The sequence below is a fragment of the Pteropus vampyrus genome, unplaced genomic scaffold, assembly GCF_000151845.1.
Source record: "Pteropus vampyrus isolate Shadow unplaced genomic scaffold, Pvam_2.0 Scaffold370, whole genome shotgun sequence".
NCBI classification, from domain to species: Eukaryota; Metazoa; Chordata; class Mammalia; order Chiroptera; family Pteropodidae; genus Pteropus; species Pteropus vampyrus.
This window is the reverse complement of record NW_011889151.1, coordinates 498,106-506,090: the sequence shown is the minus strand read 5'-3', so window position 1 is coordinate 506,090 and position 7,985 is coordinate 498,106. Positions and strand designations below refer to the sequence as shown.

General features: G+C 37.1%; 1 non-coding gene across 1 annotated transcript; it reads left to right on the top strand.

The window, feature by feature from the left end:
• The first annotated feature begins 3,229 nt into the window (after positions 1-3,229).
• LOC111731400 lies at positions 3,230-3,348 on the top strand. Its single transcript, XR_002777120.1, has one exon. It is a non-coding gene; the product is annotated as a 5S ribosomal RNA (ribosomal RNA).
• Positions 3,349-7,985: the final 4,637 nt, after the last annotated feature.

Below are 7,985 nucleotides of genomic sequence, written 5' to 3'. Positions count from 1 at the left end.
AATTGGTAAAGGACTCTACAGAATAAATTTCCCTAACGGCCACGCTTACATCTGTGGGTTTTCTTCTTTCCCTGGAACTTTGCCCTGTAATTCTTAATTGACTTGTTGTTTCTCTAATGCTTTTAAGGACTATTTAAAACATTTTTTCCAGGGTTTTTTGTTCTTGTTCTCAGTGAGAATATTTCTTCAAATTACCCTGTCTACCATGTCAGAAGTGAAAAACCTGATATTTTAAAAATTAAATCAAATTGTGCCACCAAAACTCTCCTTACATAGAATAATATCCAATGTCTTTATAATAGTCCAGAAGATCCTGTGTAATCTGCTCCAGGCTACCCCGCTAACTTCTTAAAGTTTTCCGTAAATCCAAGGATCAACACAATGTAAGTTTCTGGAATAAAAAGATTATGTGATATGTTTATTTTATCACCCTAAAGTATTTAATATATTACCAAAGCAATTTTTCAGTTATGATTAAATTTGAATCTATGCTGAAAAATAAAAATTCCTCAAATAATGGCTTAAACTAGACAGTTTATTTCCCGCTTACATGGAAGAAGTCTGGAGATAGGTCGTCCAAGGCTCAAAGGCAGAAAGTATCAGGGAACCAGGCTCTTTCTATCGGAGTAAGGAGGAAGAGGAAAATTAAGAGATTACCCTTCCATTTGAGGAGACTTCAGAAGCACCCCATAATACCTCTCCTTTCTTCTCATCATATAGTCACATGGCTTCACCTAGGAACAGGGCATCTGGGAAATTTAGTCTTCTAGCTGAGAAGTAGTGTGCCAAGCTAAAAAAATTGGATTACTGTTAGTAAAGAATGGGAACTAAGGTAGTGGTTTCTAATAATCTTTGCTACAAAGGCTCAGCAGATTTTTTTCTGAAAATAGAGTTTTTTGAATTGTCTCCTTTTCTTGATCTTGATCTCAACAACTGCTCAGAGACTAATTTATTTAGTGCTTATATCATTAAAATACACTATTTCAATCTCCTGCAGATTCTTCATACAAAATCCTAAATCGAAACTTCTCCACCAAGCAAATCAGTTGGTCACCTCTTTCTTAAGCAAATATAGAAATATTATCTCTTTAATAAAGTCATCTTTGGATAAGTGAGAGATGAGGCAACTTCCCCTGACACCCAGAGTTGTCAATCACGTATCTCCAGTGACTTCACTATGGCTTTACAGAATGTGACTATTTCCCTTAATTAATCCATAGCTATATTTAATTTATGTAGTGTGAGAGCCATTGTCTTCATCTATTCAAGCTGCAAAAACAAGATGCCATAGACTTGGTGGCTTATAAACAATAGCAACAACAACAACAATGATACAAACCCATTTATTTCTCATAGTTCTGGAGAGGTCCAAGATCAAGGCACCAGCAGATCCAGTGCCTGGTGAGTCTGCTTTCTCGTTCATATGGCTGACTTTTCGCTGTGACCTCACACGGTAGGTGGGGTGAGGGAGCCCTCTGGGGTCTCTTTTATAGGGGCATTAATCATTCATGAGGGCTCCACCATCATGACTTAATCATCTAAAGGCCCCACCTCCAAATACCATCACACAAGGGATTAGGATTCAACATGTGAAATTTGGAGGGACACTTTCAGTCTGTAGCAGCCATTGTCTGTGAACCTCTAATTAATATGTCTATTGGTATGTTAGATTTTGATTATCATATGTCTTACCCACCAGAATGTAACCTCCAAGAAGGTAGGAAGCATGTCTGTTTTGCTTCCACTGTATTCCTAGCATTTTTCATAGTGTGTGGGGCACACTAGGTATTCATTAACTATTTGTAGAAAGAAGAAATTTAACTTTTACTAAATATCCATTATGTGCCAGGCAGTGTGGTAAGTGCTTTATAAATATAATTTTATTGAGCGTTTCTAACAACCAAACATGATAAAAACTATACCCCATTTCATAGATGTTGTCAATGAAGCTTAAAGAAGATAAATAATTTCACTGAGGTCACATAGGTAGAAAGAGGTAGATCTGAGGTCAGACCTATAACCTCCGCCTTGACAGGAAATGCTCATTTTACTCTGCCACATTTATGTTGGTTACATAGGCTGCGCCCTGGCTTCTTTTAATAACAGGTTGACTGATTTCATAAGATGGAGATAGTAATAATAGATTAATATCTTTTCAATGGAAAATTCCTGAAGCTTCCTTGCTTTACTTAAAGAAATTAATTTATAGCATTTAAATTCTAGGCATAATGGCAGGTAGTTGAGTGAGCTGGTAGTTTAGAAAGGATAAATTCAGGAATCTCTCTTCAAAAATCTCACCGTGTAGACATTTCTCTACTTAGCTAACACAGTCGCCTACAAGGATTAGTTGTTTAGGTGGTACGATTTTGATATTAGGATCTCTGGTAAAGAAGAAGGAACAGCGACAGAGATTCCTAACCTAAGACAACAAATAAGTTTTAAAGGGCAAGAAAAAGGCAGAGGTAAGAAAGGCAGAAAAGATAAAAAAGAGAAAGAGAGAGGAAAACATATACAAAAGGAAGAGAAACAGAGCAAACTGGAAAAAGGGAGGAGATGGCACCCATTTGTGTGTTTTTTGTTGTTGTTTTGGTTTCTTTCTTTTGGCGGCCCAGCTTTTAGTCCACATTTTCAGTAATAATAACATCCTGATTTCCTTTCCGGGAATATCACATCCCTCCTTTTGGACACTACCTGGTGGGACTGTTGTTCAGATACCCCACCTTCCCTTAGCCAAGGAAAGAAGAGTTGACTCTAGCTAAACCAGTCAAATGTTCTCTTCCTGGAATGTGAGTTATTCATTCTGGCTTCAGCTTTTGAGAAGTTCATGCTGTGGAGACTCATGTGAGCTTTCTTGTTCTTTCTTTTCCAACACTGGGTCATTAGCCTTCTCTCCTCAAACCTTTGAGCTTCCCCAATTCGCCCAATAAATTCCTTTTTGCTCAAATTTACCAGAGGCAGCTACTGATGCTTACAACTGAAGAACTCAACCTGATACAGTCAAAGAAGAAAAATTAAGTGGGAATAAATGCCAAAATGAAGACCTGGAATGAGATCCACTGAGAATATATTTTCAGTTCCTAAAACAGAAGATATTGGAGACAAACAATTCTACTTTCAACCTGAAACAAATTAATGCAGATTAGTGCTCTACACATCTCGAGGAACAAATATAATCACACTAAGGTTTCCAGGAGGTCAGAGTAATATTCTTTTTCAAGGATGACACATTGTCTATGGCCATGCCACCTTGAACAAACCCGATCCCATCTGATCTCGGAAGATAAGCAGGGTTGGGCCCGGTTAGTACTTGGATGGGAGACCACCTAGGAAGACTGGGTGCTGTAGGTGTAAAAAATAAAATAAAAATAAAAAATAAGGGATTGTAAACTGACAAGATCCTTGCAATCTGTGAGGTCAACCAAGGGTTGCCTCGCCTAAAAAACAAAACAAAAACAAACAAACAAAACAACAACAACAATAAAAACGGATAACACTGACACCACAATTTGGAGTACTAAAAAGAGAATGTTTCCTGCAAGGCAGAGGTTTACCTCTGTTTTTACTATGTAAGATCTTTGTGTCTTTGATAGTTTCACATCTTTGGCGTGACTAAAGGATTTTTCAATTCAAATCGACCTCCTTCAACTTGGTGAATCTTTCCCCTTGGTGCCCTCCGCCAGATTTGCCCCTCGGGATTCTTTCTTTTCACTGCCAAGGATTAAATTCTTTGTGAAAAGCTTCAAGGCAATAGACATCTGTACTGGAAATGAGATACAAAGCTGTCCACAAAGAGAGGAGCAATCCCAAAGGCTAAATGAGAAAATCTTAACTCTTATATTGGAAAAAAGTCTAGTTTCAAACTGAGTTTCTTGTTGTCTTTTTTTTCCTTCATAAAAGAATCATTTAAGTTGAATAAAAAACCGTTATTCTTCTATTTTACCAAAGATGCTAAGTTTTGCATGTTTTCAACATCGAACAAACATCTCCATAGAGAATAGCTTGTTACCAATATATGGTATGACCGGGAATCCTAAATGATCTCATTCTGAAAGCTCATCCTCACATACCAGACAATTCACATACTAGAATAATAAACATAATTTAACCAAATGTCTAAATATTTCGAAAGGTAAGCACCCATGATTTAACCCTACTGTCATGTGGGAGTGGAATGGCTCTTTGTCTTTACAATAGGTCACGACACGAAGCACCCTAAGCTATCCCCACTAAGAGAGCCGTCCTTGGGTGGAATGGCCATTGTCCACACGTGCAGCTAGTCATGACATGCCAGACTTCAAAACAGCCCACTTACACCGGTTCCGCATTACTGGGTGAGTGATTCAAGACAGAAGGCTGAATTAGGTTTTTATCCCAATTCAGCTGGGGATGCTGGTTTTGTTGGATCATAGCTTAGTGGCTCGAAGATGACCCCACGCCACCTCAATAGTAGAGATCCACTGCTCTTTTCTCAAGCTATGCACATGAAAGGCACCGCAATGTTTGCAATGTGCAAATATCAGATGTGATGAGTATGAATGAAAAGGACCCACAGTATATATTGTAGAACTTAACTATTACCTTCCTATTTTATCAGTCCCTAGTCTCTCCACCCTCAAATATGAAACATCTTACAATAATTTTATATTCCAGAAATTGGCATGCAGAGTCATAAATTGTGCCAAACTAAATTGGATGATAAGGGAATCATATAAGAATTATGTATTAGCAGAACTGTATTATCTCAACTTTAGTCAGCTGTTCAGTCTATTAGTTCAAAAAGTCATGAGAAGCCTGAGGCTGGATATGAGAAAATATGATTTAATGGACAAGAACTGAGCTCTAGATATCGGCTCTGATAAAATACGTCTTTTCTTTATGTTTATTTGCCACAAGAAATGGTATCGCTTTTTGCTCTGCGTGAGAAAATTTAGCTTGGGGGGAAAGTCACATGGGTTATGATGTCAGGTGGTTAGATGGCCCTTCGTTAAAACCTAAGGGTCCTATGCTTTTCTTATAATTGCTCAGCCTTCAATTCTATTGAAAAGTGACTGAAAACACTGTTCTATGAAATGACTCTTTAATAATTGATAAATGAGGCAGTCTTATGGTCTGCCTCATTTATCATGGTCACATCCGTCATGCTTCTTAGCTAAGACCATGTGTGTTCACCTGGGATGATCATTAAGCAAACCTTTCAAGATGACAGGAGTTCAGTTCTTCTGTCTCATTTACCAGAAAGAAGAATAATGGAATAAAGTCTGAGGAGTTCAAAGGAAAAGAGAAAGGAAAAGGTATGCGCACATGCACACACATGTCCTTGTAACCTAGAAAGGCAACGTAATTCGTGGCAAAACGCCACATTCTAAGGGACAAGGTTAATGGGAGACATTTATTTCTAAATCTTCATGACACCTTAATGAGAAAGTGGAAGAATATTATTAGGCCCCTACTGATTGGGAAAATTGACGGAAAGAGATGCTGAAAAGTATATGAAATTAAATTACACTATTAATCTGAATTAAAAGACCAGAACTTGCTCAAATATCCTAGTTCATAGGAATGAACCTCTGGCTGGAGAGTGAATTAGACAATATAGATATCAGATATTCGGTTTCTATCTGGATCCAGATGTTATTTCCATTCTACTCCCAGTGAGATAGCACTGCTTCTAACTGCAGACTAGAGAGCTCTGGTCTCTCCCCAGGGAACCAGACTGCCAGACTTCTCCCTTGGACTTCTCCTCTCTGCCACGTGCTCCCATGCCCCACGTACTCCACTCATACCTACCAGCTGCCCACAGAAGCAGCTGCCTCAAGCCAGGGCCGTCAAGGGAAGTCTTTGTATGGATGGAAAGCCATTGGCAGCGGCAGGCACCCTTCAGCAAAACTGTCCCTTTGGCCTCGATTCTGAGTTTCGGCTTTGACCCAGGTCTGGCAAAAAACAATTCATATCCATTGTGGAAAACGTGAAAGATACATAGTTCTTTTTAATCACTCATAATATTGCCACCCAGAGTGATAACTGTCAACATTTATTTTGGTATAGTAAAAAAAATTTAGTTGAAATGAAACAGGCAAAAGTTCATTTAGTTGGGTTCAAAATGTATATGCAAGTTAAGTTCCTATGGCAAATCATCAACATTATAAAGAAACAATATTGAGCAAAATGACATTATTTGAGGATCTGCTGTACATACAAGGGGAAAAAGGAAATCTTGTCACGTGGTACAACATGGATGAAACTTGAGGACATTATACTAAGTGAAAAAAGCCAATAGCAAAAGAAGACATACCATTTGATTCCACTCAAATGAACTGTCTGAAGTAGTCAAAAACAGTGCCTTTGATAACCTAACCTTGCAGGTGGCACACCATCATTCTGGTGTATTCCTTTGGTTGCCCAGGCCCATCTTGGTAAAATGTGGGTGGAGACTCTAAGGGTATGAAGACCAGGAGGCAGGGATCATTGGGGACCCTCTTGAAGGCTGGTTATATTTTTTAAAAGCAATTTGTCAATATTTAAAAGTTTACACCTACCCCTTAATCCAATAATGATAGGTATTTATACTTCCAGCAATTTATTCTAAGGAAACAATCACATATGTGGAGAAATATTATGCCTAAACATATTTACTATTACATTTTTATAATAATAAAATATGGAAATAATTTAAATGGGTAATAACAGGATTTATTTATCAAATAAATGGTAATTCTAGATGATGGGCTGTTATGTATCCATCAACAGTGGTGATTCTGAGGAATTTTCATATCATGGAGAAATGATGTAATGCTTTTTTCTCAAAGGCAGGGTATGAACATTTATATATAATATATTCTTCTAACTTCAAATGATTTGAAAGCTGAAAAAAAAAAGACGTTTAAAAAGTAAACGCAACATTAGAATGGATCGAGTGGCTTTACTTTATTGTAAAATTAAGATAAAATTGTATACTTTTCTGTAGTTACATATTTTCAGTATTTTAATAGGTTGAGCCTGTTATTTTTATAATTGTCAAATAATAAAAGTATAAAAAAGAGATTTTTCTTTGTTAGCAACGCCCATTTAAATTTCGCAGACATGATTCTATAGTTCTTTAAATGGCTTTAACATTGTATACGGCAGAGATTTCGCCTTGAAACTGAAATAAGATGACTAAGAGACAATGTATGGAACAACCGTATATGTTGGTTGTGAAAAATCTAGGAATGAATGATCCTCAAACGCGTCACGCTCATTATATAAAATACCTTAAAAAGCGAAACTATAGAGAGACAAAGTAGATGAGTGGAGATGAGGGTTTGAAGCGGGAATGATGAGTGACTATAAATGGACATGTGGCTTCTTTTCAAGGTGATGGAAAAGTTCTTAGATTACAGTGATGGCTGTACAACCTCGTAAATATATTAAAATTCGTTGAATTCTACGCTTAAAACAGGTGACTTTTATGGTATATAAATGATACCTCAGCTGTTAAAAAAAAGACATAGATTAAACAATTTTGGTCAGATGAAAACACGCAATCTCAATTTGAAGAGACATCTAAGATGTAAGATGTCTATTAGAATAATGTGTGAAGCAGCCAGTAGATCCTTAGATTTTCCTTATTGTTTTATCAAGAGAAGCATCATTGATTCAGACTTCCTGGAAGCATTTAGATGTAGAGAAATATCTGATTTGCAGAAAGACTGATTCTCTAAAGTACACTTTCATGAATTTAAAGTGCGCACAGGACTAGAACAATCTAGTAGTGGATCAGAGAAGACCTATCACTTAATTAATGAATTAAGTTGCTTCGTAACTACAATGTAAAATTTTAATTCTTTCAGCAGTTGATTGCTGGATGTTTGCTAAGGCCGGTTTCAGGGGTAACTGCCAACATATAATTGTCCGTACAGAGGTGATGATGAAGATAAAGCTTTAAAAATGCTCTTTGGAGTCAGGTTTACACGTTTAATCTCTAAGCATATCTTTTTTTTTTTTTT